Raw genomic sequence first — 22171 nt, forward strand, 5'->3', positions numbered from 1 at the left:
CTGGCAGGGTCAAGGAGGCTAAGGAGAGAAATTAGGCTGCAGAGCTCAGAGACCATTATACGTAAGTGTTTTAATGATCAAATTAAAATCATATATATAAAGTCCCTAGTTGTATGCTGAGATGGACTTTACCATTTGATATTAATGTGGGGTTGGGAAATAAATTTAAACACACTAATGAAACTATAGGAGGAATAGTTCCACCTACTTGCTGGTTAAACCAAACAGAGGAACATTTTCTTGTACTTTTCAGAAATACATTCACAAAAGCTATTGGTAAAGTTATCTATTCACTGAAGGATGGAGACAATACAAGCCTTAGAGTCTTCCTGACATAAAAATGATAAAATGCCAGTCTATAAGATATAGTTTGAATCTGAGATTTGTAATAACGCTGATAGCCCTCCTACAAACTGACCATTCCCGCATATGAGCAACCTGGTGCTGAGTCTGTGAGGTTTGGCTCCTCTGCAGATAGGAAGTAGAGAGATGCAAGCTCAGAAGTGGCTGTGGACCTAACCAAGGTAAGGCCATGTTTGCTGTGCTTATATCTGTTGTTTAAAAAATAGGTAATTTCAAACTAGACTTCTAAACCATCCTGGGGTTCAGTCTCCTCCATCTTTTTTTTTAAACAACTTTATTTTATATTTTTATTTATTTATGATAGGCACACAGTGAGAGAGAGAGGCAGAGACACAGGCAGAGGGAGAAGCAGACTCCATGCACCGGGAGCCCGACATGGGACTCGATCTTGGGTCTCCAGGATCGTGCCCTGGGCCAAAGGTAGGCGCTAAACCGCTGCGCCACCCAGGGATCCCAGTCTCCTCCATCTTATCCTAGGGAACCCGCTCCCTCCAGCCTCTTCAGATACCTCCTAAGATGAACATAGGGCAGCCTTGTTACCTTTAGGGATGGTTTCTGTTTTGATGCCATTAGAGAAGATAAAAAGCATAAATAGCCCTACAGAGACAAATAAACATGCTGCACTACAACATGAGACATCAAAATATATTATTCTCTCTTAAGGAAAATAAGACAGCAGTATGGCATGACAAACACCATCTTATAACGTGGTGATATACTAGGCAGAGCGAAAGTTAAAAGAAAGGAAATCTTCACCTAACTATTTATTGAATCTCCTTTTCTCCTCATACCAGAAAGCAAGTCACCATCGTAGGTTTCCAGAGCTGTTCCAGGATCTTCGCATGTTTCTCCGTTTCATGTCTTCCAGCCATTTTCCAACCATTGATCAGAGAAAAAAGACAAATAACTGAAACTGTATTCCTAAGAAGGAATGCCTTTTTTTTTGTTCTGATTATTCTATTAAACATTCAGAAAATACAGACAAATCTAAAAGAATAAAGATCGCCTATAATCTCACAGCCCAGAGATAGTATTTTACCATAAATCTCTTTAAATGTTTCCATACATCAGTTTGAAATTTTTACCAAAATAGTAAGACTATGCATACTGCTTTATAGTCCTATTTTTTTCCACCTCAAAGAACACATGATGGTTACATTTCCTGATCAGTTAAGATAAACATTATCATGGCGACTGTACATCATAATTTTTAAAAAATATTTTATTTATTTATTCATGAGAAACACAGAGAGAGAGAGAGAGAGGCAGAGACACAGGCAGAGGGAGAAGCAGGCTCCATTCAGGGAGCCCGACGGGGGACTCGATCCCGGGTCTCCAGGATTATGCCCCGGGCCGAAGGTGGCACTAAACCGCTGGGCCACCTGGGCTGCCCTGTACATCATAATTTATTTAACTGATCCTCCACTGATTTACATCAATTTTGATTAACATCAATTTTTAGTTTTCTTCCATTATAAAGAAGGCTGTGATAAACATTCTTTGTTGCATACCTTAGTGAGACGGCTTTATTTCATAAATACTCTGAGTATATACACTAAGGATTTCAATACTTACTATCAAACTGTACTTCAGAATGTTCTGAATATCCAAGTTTACTATACTAACAGCAAAGTAAGCAAATGCCAACCACTCACCTTGACAACTCTTAGCATTAATAAATAGGCTTTTTTTTTCTCTTTGCCATTCTGATTGTTGTTCAGTTTCTGGTAAAGCAAGACAAGCCTTTTTAGCCATTCATGTTTCTTCCTCCATGAATTACCTATATACTTTCACACAGTTCTTCTAATGATATACTCTTTTTCTGAGTAATTGGGACCCTCAACTGCTCTGAATTTGCTCCAAAGTTATCCTGGCCTTCTACTACAGATCTGTTAATGTCAAAATAAAACTATATTTTCGTGCTGAGCCTCAGACATGAGCCACTGGGATGAAATTTGAAAGTTTTAAATAAAAATCTTCCATGGAGCCACAAGCAAGGACCACTCATTGGAACCCACATCCATTCACTGGCCCAAGGTAGAATTATAGTAGATGAAAAAAAAAAAAAAAAAAAGAAAGAAAGAAAAAAAAAAAAACGAAAGAAAGAAAACCTGCTTTAATGTTCAGTTTCTCAAGTTTTATATAGGTGTTAAAAATTCATAACAGAAACAACAATGTAGAAAGCCAAAAATATTTGTGTTATGGAAACCAACGTTTTTAAAAGGAAGGATTTTTGAGAATTAAAGTCTAAACCATGAAGGAAGTAAAGCTTAGCATTTATAAGCCTATAATTGAGATGCAAATATTGGTGGGGGCATTATTTAATTATCCCAATGCCAGTAGCACACTCACTGAGAAATTGCTCAAATTAATGGACCAGGGGGAAAAAATAGATGAGGAGTCAGAGATTGTGTACAGAGACCAGAAGAGAGCTGCCCAGCCTAGGAAGGGGGGGGGGGGGGGCGGGGGGCGCATACATTTGACCTGGACAGAGTTCTGTGAATCTATGCTGAGAAGGCCAGACCTGGAGGTATCTGCAAAAGAAACTGAGTCAGCTCTGAGAGATGGTCCAGTCTTTTGCCCAACAAAAGGCCATCCACCAGCACCAAGGATCCATGTGGTAGCTGATCCCAGAACTGTAGGCTATCTGTCACCATTCCTGTGAGCCCCTTCATCACTTGTGCTATGCATCATCTTAACTGTCCTCATTTCCACCTCTGAGTACTTCCTCCAATAGCCACACACCACACAAGAATCTTCCTGGTCCATCTAAACTGTCCCAAGTAGACAAGGCCCATTCAATAGCTCATCAGTTTTATAACCCTCTTGAAGCCAAGAGTAGGAATCCTGACATGGAGCAAGGCAGGGATTAGTATGGAAAGGTAAGCCCCAGGTATATGATTTTTGAAGTTAGATGAAGCCCTAGAGATTCCATCTCCCCCCTTTATTGTCCACCACCTCCTTCAATCAGAAGAGCTGTGAAATGCAGCCCCAACACATCTACCTGGCCTCACCTATGAGATAAATGAGAAAGAACTGCCAAGAGTCTACTTGTTGGGAGTCTAAGAAATCTTTTAGGGAAAACACCTAAAAATGAAAGAAGCAGACACACAAAGTCTGCTTAATACCATACCTCTAGCTTCCTGAGAGCAAGGACTCTATCTACCTTATCAACACTGTATTCTAAGTATCTGGCCCAACGGTAGATACCTTAAAGTTCCAATAAATGGGTTTTGGAACGAATAAATGAATGGATGGAATACAGTACAATGTCCCTAACTTGGATTATCCAAATAATAAGGAGGCTGGGAAATGTTAGTCCAGAACATTATAGCTATGTTTTCCCTGAACCCTCACTGAGAAATTAAGAGACAAAGTAGAACAGTTTTCATACTCTTAAAGCACAGAGGAATAAGGACGAGGACATAGCCATGCTTTCCACCCCTGCCCTGAACACAAAGTGACTCTGGCACAGGGAGGGCTCCAGAGAGCACAGAGCAGGTGGGGGGCTCCAGATAGACAGTGGTGGCCCTGCTGATGGTGACTGTACTCCTACTCACCTTAGGAAGCCACCTCACGGGCACATTACCAGGAGATGACTTGCAGATATTTCACGAAAAAGCTGTGTCTTGAGACAACCTTTTACTACTTAGGTATTTACTGAGCATCTCCTTAAGCTGCAGGTAACTATGTGCTAAACTCAGAAAACTGGGGAAATTCTGAATGAGAGGTGGAGGGAACACCAAATGGAGAGAACAAAGTAAACAAAGATACAAAGGCAAGAAAAAGAATAATCAAGTGGAAAAAAAGGTTCACAATTTACAAAGCAATTTGACATACCTCACTTAGAAGGGAGACCATAGTGGACAGATAAACAGGCAGGTCTAAAGTGAATAACCAATAAGGCTAATAAGTCTTAACTGGGGGGATATATTGATATAGACAATGTGTGGAAAATAGGAAGTGATATATTCACTCCCCCAAAAGCTCGCTGGATGGAAGTAGGCAGTTAGACATTACTTAAAATTTCCATACAATGGTACTCCTCAGACCAACTGGGCAGAGGCTAGAACTCACCTACCTTGGATGACAAGTTTCCAGAACTGTTTCCTTATGGCGCACGTATTCCACACCACAGCACATTTTTAAATAGCAAATTTGGGCGAGGTTTTCAAACATAAAATTTTTAAGTGGTTTCATGACAGTTGCAAAGACTGGAGTGACTCAATGAATTTATTCTTCAGAGGATCCTGGGCAGTTAGAATTCCAGGTTGCTATTTACACAACCGAGAGTTAATTAATTCCCCTCTTGTATCTTATAGAAGCTGCCGCTGCTGCATGCCCATGGAGAAAATACTGAATGCTGGATTCATGATTGAATGAACTAAACGTTTTGAAATTAATGGTAATCTGTGTTTTAACTCCCACCCCAAATTTCAGTAGGTGGCAAGGTCTGACACCTTTCCCCCATCTAGAGGCAGATAACATGGAAAATAATGCCTCGTTTCCCTTTCCCCTTGTAGTACATCTCCAACCTATGCCCCAAACTCTGGCTAACACACCTCTTGAATTAATGTGTAGAGAGTTTCCCAAGATCAACACTGACAGCTTTCATCAAAGCCTTAATTCAAGGCTAACTGGTATTTTAAGGTAACAGAACCAGCTGTGCACACAACATGTTTGCCTGAGACACCTCTGCAAGATCCAGGCTTCTTAATATAATCATTCAAGCATGAACGAGTCCAGCAGCTCCCTGGAATCTCTGACCAGATAAAGGCAAGCAGGCAGCTACCCCTAGGAGTTCTGCATTCCACATTGAGTCCAGCTGCCTTGACCCCCTGGGAATTTCTTTCTTTGTAATTCCAAGTATTTGGACCAAGCAGCTCTGTCCTCAGCAATCTGACAGTTCAATTAATATTGTCATACCTAGATAAATGGGACTATAAAACTTCCATGTGTCATTACAATATGGTCTATTTTTAGGAGCCACCCAAACCAGGACAGGGTCTTAAAACAGGTCACTGAGGCCTTTGAATTTACGAATTCCTGGTCAGAGGATGGTCTCTCCTGCTCTCAGGTGCCCTCCCTTCTCAGTTCCTTCTAGAAGATGATCAATTACCAGTGTCATGGGTCAAAAAGTCCATTTATCTGCGGCACATCCCCCAGAATTTAGTCTCTGGTGATATAACTCTCCAAACACTTGGGAGCGACAGACTAATGTCTCTAACAAAACTTGCTTCACCCTGGAGACTGGGAAACGAGGGTAGACGGATGGCCCTTTGCTTCTACCACCATTACCTCTCTTGTCTAAAAAGCAGCTCTCCTTCATCACAAGCAAAGGGAATAAAATCTGCATATTGGGAGAGGATTCTGAGATCAAACTCTCTGATTCCAGACACTATACAACTTGAGGAAACGTCCCTTCTGAGAAGCAGAAAACCTGATTAGGCAAAAAGTACAAAAAGAGTTTACAGCCTTTGGAGATACCAAAGACTTTATTTAAGAGAACTGCAAAAACTGAATTATTTTTCAAAGAAAGTAAAATAACCTCATGTATTTACCGCATTATGCCCTGAAATCATTGGAGAAAAAAATTGACTCCCCTATGACTTGAAGTCTTCTATCTTGAAGGGATCAGGTGATTAAACCACCATCATAATCCTTTTAAAGGTTTAAGATATACTTTTAATTGGATCCTATTTGTGCTTGCCAGTCTATTATTCAGAAGTGCTCAGGAAGTTGCCTGTTTTGATCCTAGGTGTGCAGGGTGGGTTAGAAGTTTCAACAGATACCTTAGATTTAGTCTGTGGGTCTAAAAACTTAAAATGGGCAGCAGAAGTTTTCCAAACGGTAAATATTCTATGGCATTTCATGGGGTTCAACTTAATTCTGTGAAAGTGTGGCAGGATGGTATTTTCTTTTCCTATGCATCCCTTTTCTGGGAGTAGAAGAAAAACTATCTCCTCCAGGGAACCTGGCTATAAAGCATAATAGAAGAGGGTCTTCAAAATGCAGGGAAAAGATGTTGAGGCACTTAACAAAATAACATACCAGAGCTATGCTCTCAGAATATTTGGGAACAGCCACTTTTCTTCATGACCTCCTCTCTATGCAGGACCTAAACACACACAATCACCAGCTCCACCAGCACCTACCCCCACGGAGAGGGACAAACAAAGGCTGAGAAGAGGAAACCCTAGGAAATGCAGAGGATCATAAGGAAGGAGGAGGGAAGGAATGATCAGAAAAAAGAGACTTCCTAAGTCCATCTGCAGGCACTCAGTATGGACTAGAATAATCTGGAAGATAACTGATTTTCACCATCTTCCGAACTCCGAATGCAGTCAATCCTCCAAGAGTACACTTTGATCCTCCAGCAGGAAAGCCCTCCAATACTAAGAATATTAAGTGAAGGACTGCACATTCCTGCCTTCCAGAAGTCAAGGGCATGACTAAGAGGTTCCATGTGGCTAGAAGTTATAGGGAAATCCCATTACGCTAGGCCCATGGTTCAGAGAATTATACATTTAAAAATAAGTTTCCCAGGCAAGATAGCTTCATGATGTGGTTTCGCCTCTCTTCCAAATAATAGATGAAAACAGAAAGGGATGAAATCATAAGACATATATAGGCTCAAAATATCTATTAAAAATATCTAAAGCCAGGGGTGAAGCTATGGGTCTGCTGGGTTCCTAGAGTCAGAAGTCGTGGCAGCCCAGGATAGCCAGAGTAAGACAGGTAAGACAGTTACAAGTAAGTACGGAGCCAGGTTCTCTGCATATGAAGCCATGAGAATGAGGTTTTCTTGATTATGGAAGGAGCTAGAAAATATAAAAGTATTGACCTAGCACAGAGGGCTATAGCTTCATAAGGAGTTGTGAGCTGAGGGAAATGGGGGCAAAGATACAGGGTTTCATGACGAGGAACAAAGTTTATCATCAATGCTCAAATTTTAAGGCCTGGCATCCCAGAGATAAAGGCAAGAATGGAACGGCAACACTACAAAACAGAACTGAACACCAAGGAAGAGAAAAAAACAAAATGACAAAAGCTCCCACTTAAAATCAATCTTCGAACCAAAATTCTAAAACATAAGAAACCTAATACTAAGAAAGTCAGCCACTAAACGTGGACATAAGTTCGTTATAGGTGAAATAAATTCTATGGAAGAATTTCACAAAAAATACACGAGCTTGGGATGCTCAGAAAGGTAAAGATGTCATTAAAGTGAACAAAAATTTATAGAACACACAAAAATGGAGAACTGATATATGTGATTTTTAAAAACGTATCTGAAATCTTAGAAAATGAAAAAAAACAGTGACTGAAATTTTTTAAAGACTAAAAAGATGTGATGACCTCTAGACCAGACACAAAGAAGTAATTAAAGAAATTAAAAAATGAGGCAAATCAAGCAAGATGAGCAAAGCATCCATGTAGGAGGGCAGCTTGGCCTGAGGAGTCAGGAACCAGGCAGGAGGCGGCGCCCGAATGTATACGAACGTATATACATGCAGGCGTCTGTGTCTGTGAGTCACATAGAAGTACGTATGTCCGTGTATCTCCTAGCTCTGTCCACCCAGAGGGCCTTGGGGCATGGATGCCACAAGAACAATACGCATACCGAGTGCTCAGTGCTTGGCTGCTAAGTACTCTCCACCGCAAATTTAGAGTCCCTCCAAAAACAGACGAGTCCAAGACTGGGGTAGGGAAAGCAGAACACACCTTGTCACACACCACAAAGCAAGGAAATGCTTAAATAATGATGCAGAATGTTAAAAACAAACAAAGAAGCCAACTTGGATGGCCCCTGACTCACCTTGGGGATGTTTAGGCAGAATGTGATGAGCCTGCAGCAGCAGTAAGTCTCCTGCACACAAGTGGTTGTGGCCCCACGTGGTCCACGGCGTCCACGGCGTCAGGTGGCTCTCGATGAGAGTGCAGGCCATGGCCTCACTGGCTTTGCTGTCCTCTCACGCCTTCTCAAGAGCTCCGAGCTGACCAGCGATGCTGCGAAAATCAGCCAACGGCACGATGGGCCTCCTCCGAACACCACAGGTTGAGACTTCAAAATCCCAGATATGGACCTTGGCTTTAAGTCTGATCTTTGCGATCCAGCAAGCTCTGCAATGGCCTGCTCTTAGGTGGGGTATGACTAACGTTTTCATTTCACGGAATCCTAGAAATTAGAAGGGGGAGAGATGTATCAAGTCTTCTTGCACTCACACTCTGCCACACAGACCTCGTGCCTCAAGACCCGTGGGCTCCAACCATGTCCAGGCCTGTTGGCAGCGGAGCTACTGTCCCCGATCTTGGCCCACGACTCCATGTTCTGATAGCTCTTCCACTCAAAAGATTTTTCAACCCCACTAGGCCTTTGTGATTTTTTTCTTTTTTCATCTCATTTTGCAATTATAGCTTTTTTGCCCCCACCTCCCACGATGGGATAAAAAGGTCTTTTGGTTCTATAGCCCTTAATGGGTGTTGAACCTAAGATGCTGAATGAGAATTATGTTTCAGTTGAACTCCACAGGCATTTTTACCATTTGCCTGATGCCAAAAGTTTACTTATTTATGAAAATAAAAGTGGGAGCAATATATAGTGAGTTCCAGGGACCCTAGAATATGCAGAACTTCCTATGATTCAAAGACAAACTCTTTGTGAGATAACTATAGAGCTTCCATCAGAGTGACCCCAAAATGTTTACGAACTGCTGCCCAGAGCAAGGTCACAGAGGGGAAATGGAATCAGCTCCTGACTTGGGAGTAGATCAGCTACAGGCTCTTGAATCAGCTGCCAACTGACTATATGGTTTGAACAAGTCTCTTCACCTCTCTGGGCTTTGGCTTCTAGCTCTAAAAAAGGGGGAGGAGGGGCAGGGAGGAGAAGGTAGCAAAGAGAAAGAGGAGATTCCATTAGATGATTTCTAAGGTCCCTTTCCACTCACAGAATCCTATTTCATGACAAACACCACCAACCCTTAAGCTCTAGTTCTGAAAGCTTCTCCCAGGGGCCAACCCCCGTTAGCTCATTCCGACTCCTGCCTCTCTCCCACAGAGAGGTGCAACGTCGAAGAAGCAGCTATAGACGCCCGTACAGATGAGCAGCCGCGTCCAACACCCAACACCCCAACCCGTGAATAGACTTCCCTGGGCCATTGCTCAGTCTCAGCGTCCTTGATCTTCTACACGGCGCCAGAAGGGAGGCCCCAGGGCTTCAAATGGATACTGCTTTGAAAAGAGACTATTCAAGTTTTCTCCCCTTTCTGAGCAGCCACTCTATGCCAGGCACTAAGCTACATCCTGGGGCACTATTGTAAATAAGGCCAGTCCCCATCCCCAAGGGCCTAAGGATCCTAAGAGCACGTCAAAGCCTTCCCCGCAGAGCTGTGCTGGTGCAGGGGTAGCTACCGGCCTGGTTCAGCTGGGAGGACGCAGACACGGGGGAGCTGGCCTGGGAATGAAAGGAGAGCGCGCCTCCAGAAGTACCATCCCCCTACTTGTCCTGGAAAGGGTGATGCTGGTCCCTCTCCGAAGTGAGAATGGAAGCCCAGGCTAAGTTGCGCTACGTCCCTGTGCTTGGCAGCAAAGATGCTAAGGTTTTGTGTTTTCAAGTTTTTCTTCCACTAAAAAGAAACTGACTTCCCTACTAGACAAACGCATGAGTAGCGCTCCCCCAAGGAGCAGGATCCCATCCAGCTTCAAGCCAGCTGACTTCATTAGACCACACCTAGTAACACTAATCCTGGTGTTGTGTTTCCCGTGAGGAACAGCAGACAGCATCTGCCTCTTTCCCCGAATGGCTAATATTCCCCTGCCTGTGTTCTTTTTCTTTCAAGTTCACGTCTTATTCTAGTGGAAAGCATTTCTCTCATTGAGGACAAAAGGCTGCCGAGTAGAGAGCATTCGCTCATGACAATAGCAAGATGCACAAAATTCTATACTTACGTTGTTTACCAACTCCTTTTTCCTGGTGGTGATACTGGTCTGGGCTAAAACTGGGAGTCTACTGGATAAAAGTAGGCTCATGGCAGCACCAACAATCCAGAACTGAGACTCAGCACCACCACCTCCCCCAGAACACCAGGAAGATATTCCTCTCCCACTAGAGACTCGGAAATCAAACTCCATCCCATCTGCTGAGACTCTCAGCCGGGTCTGCTGTCTAGAATTCAGTTCTGCAGAGTGTCTGAGCCACCTTTATGGTCAAAAGGGACTGGAAAAGCCATACTCAAACTACAGAACAGCTCACAGAGTCAGCAATGGCATTTGCCTCCTAAAGCTACATGTTCCCTGTGGTTGCCAGGGCCAGCCTCGTGGGTGTGCAACCTGTGCAACACCCATAGAGAGAAGGGCCTATCCTTGGTTTAATGCTCTTCCACTTCAGTCTTGAAATTCCTAAGACTTTTTGAGCAAAGCCTCCTGCATTTTCATTTTGCACTGGATCCTAGAAGTCACCGTGGCCAACTCTGGTAATCACCACCATGCTCCCTGTAAAGCCACTGACCGAGAAACCAGATTAGACCGTGTGAACAAGAGGGTCAAGGCAAGGTCATCGGTTAGAGGTAAGGGCTTCTGGTGTTATAAAAGGAACCCTGAACTTGGGATCTAGACCTGCATTCAAGGCCTAGCTCTGCCATTTTCAGCTGGGTTTTCTTGGATACGTGTCATAATGCCCCTGAGACCCAGTTACTTATTCACTGGTTCCCTCAAGTGGGAAAAACAATCACAAGAAAAACCAGAAAAGTGTGATCTTCCTTTTGATAGGGGAAATAAGCAAAAGAACACAAAGAAAGGGCACCTGATCCTCCCTAGGGAGAGAGAAGGAAAACTGGGAGGGGCAGGTGAGGAAGACAGTGAGCTTGGAGGAAGGTCTTCCCAGCAGGGAGTCTTCCAGTGGCTGAGGAGGTCTATTCCAATTATGCCTTCTAGAACTAGGGCAACAACCACAGGATGGGTTTGGGGCTGACCGGGTAGCAGGTGGACCGGAGCTAAAACTCCAGTGATCCCCTGCCCTCCATGCCCTACTGCAGGCCACAGTGACATTCTGGGCCTCCAGAGATTAACGTCAGCTCAGAGCCAACGCCTAGGAATCTCTGAAAAGTGCATTTCCTTTTCCAAAGTACACACTCACCCCCACGAAGAAGAGTAGGTCTTTTAGGAAAGGAAAGGAAACCTGCAACAGCTACAAAATTGTTCTATTCCTATCTTGTCTGCCTACGCATCAGAGCTGCCATGAGGATCACACAAGAGAGTCTCTGGTACCCAGTAATTACCCGATCAAAAAAGAAAACGAGAGAATTATAATAAGAACATGAGTTACAACGTGGTGCTTCCTTCCTGGACATGAAAATATGGTCATGTTTCCTGCTTTTCTTTTCTACCTCCAACTGTGATCATAATTTAAAACTCTCCTAGTAAGACTCTTGGTTTACTAGGATCATCACCAGGTTTAAATCTCCAAGATCTCAGATAGATCCAATCAGCATCTTCCTCCACACGTTCCTGACCTAAGAGTCACACAGTTACAGGACCTACTTTCTTTTCATTTTCAGCCTTATTTTGGAAACAGGGATGTACGCACAAACACCGAGAGCTGTACAGGGCACCGGTGACCTTAGCTAAATGTTTAGGTAATTTAGCTAGATTGTGTAGCGCAGACTGAAAGCAGGGATGCTCCAGCGAAACAAAGCAACTCCCCCTGGGAGTCTCCATGACTCAGCAGGACCAATAGTCAGTTTGGCCTCACCCAGGTCACCACAGAGGGCACATTTGGTGTTTCCCACGACCTCAGCTCATGTTTCATGCTGCTCCTGAGAGCTGACACGCTCACCATTCTCATGATACAATTACACCTCTTCTGATTCATCACCACGATATCCCTAAGTCAGCAACTGTTGGAATTTGGGAAGCTGTATTTTTTTTTTTAATTCAGATATTTCATTAATTTCAGTAATTTTCTAGAACAATTGGGCCTCTAAAGCAGATGCGTGGTTTCTCTGATAGAACAGCCTCCATATCTTTGGTAGAAGAACACGGGTGACTACAGACAAGGGTTCGTCATGCCAGGAGCCCAGGTAGGACCACTAGACACAAAAGTGACAGCCAGATTGCCAACGCTCAGGAGTCTAGGACCTGGAACAGTCAAGAGGTTCCACCCATGAACATTTTCCCACCAGGAGCCCTTCTTGCTGTACCGATGGAGTCATATACATCACGTGGTAGGACTAAGGTGGGGAGGGTGCCAATTCATGCCCAGGGCGGGTCTCCAGCTGGTCTGAGGACACTTATTGTCAGAAGGGTCCTACCTAGCAAAAGTGGGTCATAAATCTCTTTTCCACCTTTACGTGATGTCTTCAAAGATGGAATATTCCTCAGCCATTAGAAATGACAAATACCCACCATTTGCTTCGACGTGGATGGAACTGGAGGGTATGATGCTGAGTGAAATAAGTCAATCGGAAAAGGATACACATTATATGGTCTCATTAATTTGGGGAATATAAAAATTAGTGAAAGGGAATAAAGAGAAAGGAGTGAAAATATCAGTGAGGGTGACAGAACATGAAGACTCCTAACTCTGGGAAATGAACAGGGGTGGTTGAAGGGGAGGTGGGCAGGGGATGGGGCTGACTGGGTGACGGGCACTGAGGGGGGCACTTGGCGGGATGAGCACTGGGGGTTATGCTATATGTTGGCAAATTGAACTCCAATAAAAAAAAATTTTTTTAAAGATTGTTCTGATCTCTCAATGGATCACATTGCTCTAACCTCACCCTAACTACTCCTGTTCTTCAAATCATAAGCCTAAGGTGGTTACCAGATGTCACGGGTGTGATGGAAACATTCACTGCACACTGATTACCCATGGGCTCAGCTACATTTCTTAACCCCATCCCCGGCCCCCAGTGGCTAGGCACAGGCTGTGTGGCTAGCTCTGGCCAATGGGCCATGAGTGACAGTAATACAGCCCTCTGGACTGGAGTTCTGAAGAGCCAGTGCATGATTCTCTGTCTTCCACTTCCAGGAGTACTACCAAGATGTCGAGCAGCCTCCATCTCGGAGTCGAGGCCAGGGAGAAAAACACTCTAAGGAACCGCCAAGCTTTTCCCAGACAAGAAATAAGCCTTTATAACATTGAGCCACTGGGATTTTGGAGGGTGCTCATCACAGCAGCAGAGTGTAGCCTGACTGATGTGACCAGGCAGCCAGAAGCACCTACTGCTCAGTGGGACTCAAAGCTGGGAATAGAACACAACAGCACTGCCCTCAGATAAGGGCACTCTTTCCTCAAGATTATCTGGGTCGGGAGCTACCAAAAATAGTGGCCATCTAACTGGTCATAAAAGGAAAGTAGAGAAGGTGCCAAATAAAATAAGGACAGGAAATGAAAGTCTGCCCTCTGTTGTGGATCTCCTGGTCATCCCAAAGATGCAAAGTCGGGAAAGATGTTATCGTGAAGGGCTAAGGGGAGGGTGGGGATGAGGCCGTACACCAGCATGGAACCTTTACATCTCAGCCAAACCCCAAACTTTTATGTCAGGCCAATAGCAGGGTAAATTAGAAAGCTAAAAACCTGGGCAGCCACAGACAAAACTGTAAAGTCTATTTCCAGAACCTGGTATCTGCCACATGGCTGACACCATCAATATTTCTTGAATTATTTTTTCATTCCCCTGGCCCTTTGCCCTTTCAGTGCCTTAGGCACCATAATTCAGCCACCTGGTGTTCAGTTCTTCCGAGACACACTCAAGCTCTGAAGCCACCCTGCAGCACCACAACCCCAACACCTTCCTTCTCCTCTACCCTGCCCTATCAACCCCAAGCCCAGTTCTCATCAGGCCGGGCCAAGCCAGCACATTAAGATACGCAGGCCAAGGCAATACTGGTTGCTTTGGGATTAACGCGATCTTCTCCTAGACGATTCCATTCTAAGAGGCAACTCTGCTGCTGTGATTGAAAGATGTGACTCTCTGGATCTCAGCCCTCAGGGCAAATCCGGAGACAAAATCCTCGGGAGAGGGGAGGCCTTTCCCGGCTTTTCAAATCACTCTGGAGACATGGATGACAGTCTCCTCCACTCACCTCTACCATCGTGGCCGCGGGAGCCCCCTTCCCTTGTCCTGCCCAAGCCATAACCTCCTCGACCTCATCCCATCACATACAGTCTTACCCTGAACTCCCTCCCACATCCACTTGCGGATGTGACACATCTACCTCACTGTTACTTGGGAGGCAAAGAAGGGCGCAGAGACACCTGGGTTTGCTGCCACTGAAACGGGAAAACAGTCCTTGAGAAAAAGATGTCAAGGTCCAGCGGGACATATTTTTCCATCAAAACACTGTAAAATGAGTAGAGGTTTCACATGACGCGCATGTCTTGGTATGTGTTTGTTGTTTTTAGAACAGCAGGCTGCATATCTGAAGCGATACATGCATATATGATGTAGGCGTTACCATGGCAAATGCCATGCATTGTTTTGGTTGAATAGAAGGGTAAATAAGGGCATAAATATTGCATTTTTCGTTGCTATGGAGATGCAACAATTTGGACCCTCGTCATTTTGGAACCTTTTAATTTTTTGGGTTCACTACCTACTGTGACTATTCCTATCAGAAAGTCTCCAGGCCCTGCTGCTGCTATAATCGTACTTACCCCAGCCAGCATTCTTCTCTTTTCAGATGGGCTACGGTTGATCTCTGGGGGAGAAGATTCATTAACTGCTTTTTGTCTTTATTCCCACATGTGAAATCTATATTTTCAATATTAAAAGTATTAATATTAAAAGCATATTTAAAGTCAAGATTCTATAGTCTACCTGACTTAAAAAAAAAGAAGAAGAAAAGCAACTCTTCAAAGTCTTAAAGAGTTTTTGATCTAGGCAACGAATGGGTCTAATACCATTTGAACTCTTACTGAACAAACTGTTTTAATTCCTAACCCTAATATGTCAGCATAGAAAATCAGCCTTTTTGACCTTTGCATTATCTTCACATCTCCGTCACAGCCATTGATTTACATGTTTCTAGCATCTAAGCTTGATATGTGATGTGGTCTCTGCTGAATTTAAGTCTTCAAGGCACAAGACATCTGGATTTAGAGACTTAAGAGCATCTAAATAAACTGGTTTACTGCTTACTGACTAATCGATATATTTAACAGCCACTAAAATAGTCAGTGAGTGCTTACGACGTGCCAGCATTATACAAAGCACTGGGAATTCCAAAATAATTAAGACACAGTCCTCGACTCAAAGTTTGTCTCACTGATTGAACACGCAGGTGTTATTCCTGGGGATTTTTGTGTTAGACTGAAGGCAAATTAAATTATTATCTAAGATTAAACTATCTCTTAAGATTTCCTCAAAACCAAAGATTCTGAGCTTATGTTATTCTATCGTAAAGTTGAGGACTATACGGATACTAACATCAAAAATTTAAGCGTTTTCTCAAAATGTCTCAAATATGTATATTTTCAATTATACCAATAGGATTCAAAATTAACTGGAAGTTTCCAGCTCCTTTGCAACCAACCGTAGTGTCAGAAGTTGGTAAGGCAAATTAATTTGACTGTACTTTTGTCCATGAAAGGAGGTGGTTAGGCCATGGAGGTGCAGTCCCAATACAAGGTCTCTTCTTGGGATCCCTGGGTGGCGCAGCGGTTTGGCGCCTGCCTTTGGCCCGGGGCGCGATCCTGGAGACCCGGGATCGAGTCCCACATCGGGCTCCTGGTGCATGGAGCCTGCTTCTCCCTCTGCCTGTGTCTCTGCCTCTCTCTATCTCTCTGTGACTATCATAGGAAAAAAAAAAAAAAAAAACAAGGTCTCTTCTTCCTACCCCCAACCGACCTCTACTACGACAGTGACAAGAAGATGACAGAGCCCCGAGAGAGGTGGCAGTCCAGGACAAGGTGGGGGCAGGAGGGGCCTCGGACTTGTAACCACCACCACCAGGAAGGGTTAGTTACATTCAAACTGCGGCAAACCAGCTGTATCTACGACACCCTATTTTCCTATTTATGTTATTATAGTTTTACATTCTCCCTCGTTCGGTCTTTCAAAATCGCCTGAGACCCTTTGTCCTCCCTTGTCCCCAACATCCCGACACAAAGTACTGTGATTGTCTCCGTTCACAAAGTCTCATCAACCTAATTTCTGCACAACAGACTGTTGCGTATTTGTGCATCTGTGTGTGTGTGAGGGGAGGAGGGGACATACACACTATGACTCAGATATTAATTTTTTTTAACTTCAAGAATTATTTTTTTATCTCAAGTCCCGTTGATGGCAGAGAAATAAAAATATTTAAAATAGCCCACCGAGGGACGCCTGGGTGGCTCAGCGGTTGAGCACCAGCCTTCGGCCCAGGGTGTGACCCCGGGGTCCCAGGATCGAGTCCCACATCGGGCTCCCTGTGTGGAGCCTGCTTCTCCCTCTGCCTGTGTCTCTGCCTCTCTCTGTGTCTCTCATGAATAAATAAAATCTTTAAAAAAAAATAGTCCACTGAAAACATTCAAAGTTTAAACTCCATATCAGGACTATTGCTTCCCTCTCAAGAGATCTTTCTCCCCATTTCCATTCCCAAGAGGATCTCCAAGTACAGGTATCTCCCCTGACAGCAGAGGAGGCCAGGACCAAGGTCTATGCTATGAGTTCACCTCCCTCCTGTGCTCACTGAGCCTCCTGTGCTGGCGTCCACACCGTAACCTGGTCCCATCTGCCCTCGTTAGTTCCGGGCTGTCACTTGGCTGATTGGCTACGGACGTGGTCATTCTGGTCATGAACTAACAACACATGTACCTGATGTGTCATTCCTCCACGACCCTCCAAGCTCCTGTCCTAAAATGAACAAGGTTTCCCTTTCCTGCCTACCTACCAGAAACTTCCCTCACGCCAACTGCCTCCTCCTTCCCTGTGCTGTAGCTGTCGGTAAGATCTCTACAATCTGAGTGGGCCACAGGTGGAGCTTGACGTGGATGAGAAGCTTTTGAAATTCATAAAACCCTTTTCTCTCATAAAGAAAAGAAAAGAAAAGAAAAGAGAAAAGAATAGAGAAAAGAAAAAAGAAAAGAGAAAGAAAAGAAAAAAGAGAAAAGAGAAAAGAAAGAAAAGAAAAAAAAGAAAAGAAAAGAAAAGAAAAGAAAAGAAAAAAAAAAGAGAAGAAAGAAAAAGCACCTGGTTTATTTTGCTTGGACTCACATCTGATTTAAAACCCAAACCTAATCAAGCACCACTTAATTTTAGGCTTTCCCTTAAGCAATGACATCATTAATTCAACAGGTAAGAGCGCTGTGGGCCATGTAGGACCTAGAATCATTGAGGAATTCTCTGCTTCATTATCACCTAAAGCCCATTCTCACTGATCAGTCTTTCTACTCCCCTCACCCCGCCTCACCCCAGGGCCCAATATAGGCTGATATGTTTAGGGCACTTTCAAACAGGGAGAGAGAATGAGGAAGGTTTAGATGTGGTTCAACCAGAAAGATGAAAGGTGGATTATCTTATTTCCAAACACAGGTATGCTCAGAATTTTATAATTTTTTAAAATCCCAAATGGGTGGGAATGGGCCATCTTTTTGGTGTTAGGGCAATCGAAGTGTTGACTGTTCTTTTTTTTTTTTTTTAAGATTTTATTTACTTATTCATGAGAGACACAGAGAGAAGCAGAGACCCAGGCAGAGGGAGAAGCAGGCTCCGTGCAGGGAGCCTGATTTGGGACTTGATCCCGGGTCTCCAGGACCACACCCTGGGCCAAAGGCAGCAAAACCGCTGAGCCACTCGGGCTGCCCTGTTCCTCCCATTTAAACCCCTGGAATGTATGCAAATGTTCCATACTTTTGCTTTCTGTCTAAGAGGGTAGATAGTACTTATCAGAGCCTGGTATGTACCTGGGTGGGCAATAAAGGATCAGGATCCAGAACAAGACCAGCAGCAGGGGACGGTCCCCAAAGGAAAGTCCAGGCCTGAGGCAGAGAACAACACCCACCCAGAAGAAAAGAGAACTACAGGAAGCAGCCTCAACGGGCAGTGGCCGTCACGGGGCGGGGACGGGTGGGCAGGACAGTCTAAATAAAAATGAGGTGTCCCCACACACCGGGAAGGTACAGCACCAGATAACCCAGGAACAGGTGCCAATAAATTAAGCAGGGAAGCGGAACACAGCGTGTCCCCAAAAGTAGGACAAACACGTCTCATTACAATCGAAGCCATGGCAGTCATCCACAAGACGGGACGACAAGCGCTGGTAAAGGTGCGGAGGCCAGAGGCCCTTCGAACACCATTGATGTGAATGCAAATCCTCATAGCACAGCCAATAAGAAAACCGGCATGCAGGTTCCTCAGAAAGGCCAAAAATAGAGCGACCAACAATCCAGCAATTCCACTTCTCAGTTTATCTGAAGGAAATGAAAATGAATCTCAAAGAGAAAAAGGATCTCCCAGATTCGGGGGCACCCAGGTGGCTCAGCCGGTTAAGCTTCTGCCTGCAGCTCGGGCCACGATCCTGGGGTCCCAGGACTGAGCCCGTGCATCCGGCTCCCTGCGCAGTGGGGAGCCTGCTACTCCCTCTCCCTCGGCCTGCTGGCTCCCGTGCTTGCGCTCCCTCCATCAAATAAATACATAAAATCTTTAAAAAAGTAGAAAACCAATGTCCCATATCCACTGCAGCAGTATTCACCACAGCCAACACACCGGCAAGGCCTGTGTCCATCGCTGGGTGAAGAACGATGTCGTGCACGTGTGTGTGTACACACACACACCTGTATTTATATGTGTGTATATATATGTGTGTACACACACACACAGTGGAATCGGGACATGCCGCCCCTGTGACAACGCAGAGCATTAGGGCATTACGCAAGGGGAACTACGGCAAAGAAAGGAAAACGCTGTAGGAAACCACTTTTCCGTGGCATCTAGAAGAGCCAATCTTGGGGCACCTGGATGGCTCAGGCGGTTCAGTCTCTGACTTGATTCTTGATTTGGGCTCAGGTCATGACCTCAGGGTCCTGGGATCCAGCCCTGCATCCCACTCCATACTTACCGGGGAGTCTGCTTAAGGGTTTCTTTCCCTCTCCCCTCTGCCCCTCCCCCCCACACTCTCGCTAATAAATCAATCTTTAAAAATAAAATAAAAATAAAAAGCCAAATTCTCAGAAAACAGAGCAGAATGGTAATCACCAGGGGCTGGGGGAAATGGAGAGATGTTGGTCAAGAACCTCCAGACGTAAGACGCCTGAGCTCTGGGGATCTGATGTAGGGTGCAGTCATGACAGTCAAGGACACTGTGTCACCTCCTTGAAATCTCACCTGCGTAGTCGTCCTCCCTCAACGCCACGTTCGACCTGTTACTTCCCTGCTCAAGCGCCTTTAATGCCTCTAGCAGAGGCTGAAAACCAGAGGCCTCTGAGCTGAATCCAGCCCCAGATGGCTTTTGTTTGGCCAACACTGTGTTTTTCAAAAATTTGACTTAAGATATAACATTTTAAAAATAGAGACAGAGATTCACGTGTGTGCGCGCACCTATACACACCTCTGGTTTCTCTTAAAAATTCAAAGGTTCTGGCAACTCTGGGCCGGTGTCACCACCTGGTAGTAATCAGCTGGCACTGAGCAACCCCGCACGCCGGCCCGGGCGTCTGCTCTCTCCCACCCACCGTGTTCCCACCGGCACCTGTGCTCCTCCTCTGGCCCTTCACCCATGATGCTGCACACTGGCCCCCAGTGGTTTTTGGAATTTGTTACCCCTTGGCCCACAGGATGAACACTAACGTCACTAACGTCCCAGCACCCAAGGTTCTCCGTCTGGTCACGCCACATACCGCAGTCGCATACCGAACGCTCCTTTCAGAAACTTCTCGGACATCCCTCAAAAAGACCTTCTTCCCACTTGTCTTCATCAAACGCTACTGACCACTGCCCTGTGCCAAAGGGTGAGCAGGACCCCCCAGAGCCTACCTCCAGGAAGCCGAGATTTCAGCGTCAGGCGGGGGCAGGGAGGAGGCTTCCCCTTAGGAGAGTAGAGGAGGCAACATTGACCTCCCACCTCCACGCCTCGCCCAGGTCATCCCCTTCTCCCTCCGGGTGCCCTTCCCCTTCCTCCCGCCTCCAGCTTGTGCCATGGCCCACCGCCACCTGAGGCCCACCCGGCTGGAGCTCACCGTTCCCTCCTCGGAGACAGAGGCCACGCGTCCCCCACATCGTCCTGCCGCCTCCTTATCATTCCTTCACGTCCGTGTTCCTCCTCTCCTCAACTGCAAGGTAAGCTCACAACTAACAGCGTCCTATGGGGAGTACAGGGTAAGATCGCTCTGCGGCTTTTCCACCAAGATGCAGGTTCTCGGCCACCTGACTACAAGGTTGTACCATTTTATATACATATATGTTCTTTCCACCATGATCCCACCGTATAATTTCCATTACACTTCAAGAGTTTCAGGGGCCTAGTAGAGAAAAATCATTAAAAATATTTCAAAGCAATACGCGACGTCCACACCCCATCAAGGGGCATGGGGAGGATCCGCAGAAGCAGAATGATAGCCTCTTTCTCCGGGTGGTGAGTCTACATCTCCCTGCTTCCCACCGAGGGAGGCTTACCCCGCAACAACCGACCCCCATTGTGTCTCCGTTGTACCATCTGGTGCCCCCATCTGGTGCAGTCCATCCCCGCGGAGGGGTGCTTCACCCAAGTCCAGATGTAGACACACGCTCGGTGCAAACGGGGCTGGGGTGCCAGGCTCGGGGGCGAGTCAGCCCAGCGCGGAGCTCAGACTCCTGCCACTCCCAGGCCTCAGCGTCCAGCAACAGCTACCCAGACCAAGGGGTGGGCAGCACCTTCAGGAAGGAGGGGACAACAAGGAGGTGACCAGCTTCGTGGCCGGTACAGTGAGCTCGACGAGCTAACTGGCATTGATTTATTCGTTCAACAGAAAGTCCCTGGAGACACACCTCCAACCAGGCGCTGCGCTGGGACAACGATGGGTATTGGCGAAGACCGTCCCTCCCGCGGCTCCTGGTAGGGGACACGGACAGTTAATGGGAAACCATGCAAGCCTACAGCATGGGGACAGGGTCTGTAACTACTCACGACAGCACCGGGGGTGTGGGGGGGCGAAACAGCAAAGACTGTAAGCGTGGGTCCCCGAGTCTCACCGTGCAGGTCCACATCCCAGCCCTGAGCAAGTGCCTGGTGGCGGCCCCCCAGAAGATGTGGCCACATTCTAACCTCTGAACCTGTGAAGATGACCTTATCTGGAGAAGCGGTCTCTGCGGATGTAATGAAGGAGCCCGACACGGGGTCACCCTGTGTGGCCCTAACCCCAGGGACATGTGCTTTCATTAGACACAAAGGAGGAAGCAGGGGCAGAGACTGGAATGATGTCGCCAAGAAGCACCTGGAAGCTCCAGCAGCCAGCAGGCCGCCTCTCCTGGGGCCTTCAGGGGGAGCACTGCCTGCCCCCACCTTGATCTGGGCCTCTGGCCTCCAGAACTACACAGAGGATAGATCTGTTGCCTTTAGCCACGAAGTCTACTGTAATTCGTCATAGGAGCTGAAGGAAACTAATACTGGGTGTCTGTGATCTGCAGTTTTCTCAACCCTAAAACATGGAAAATGACAGTAGGCATCTTATGGGGTCGTAAGAGGGGAGAAGGCAGAGAAGGCGCTCCATACGCGCTCACCACGTGGCAAGTACCAGCAGGCCCCAGTCCTACGATTACTGTCCACAGGGGCAGTGCCGCTGGGACCCGCAGGGCACAAGTGCAACCCAGGTCCGTGGGGAGTCTCCCGAGGCGCTGGCACCTAGCAGACG

The sequence above is a fragment of the Vulpes vulpes genome, chromosome 13, assembly GCF_048418805.1.
Source record: "Vulpes vulpes isolate BD-2025 chromosome 13, VulVul3, whole genome shotgun sequence".
Lineage (NCBI taxonomy): Eukaryota > Metazoa > Chordata > Mammalia > Carnivora > Canidae > Vulpes > Vulpes vulpes.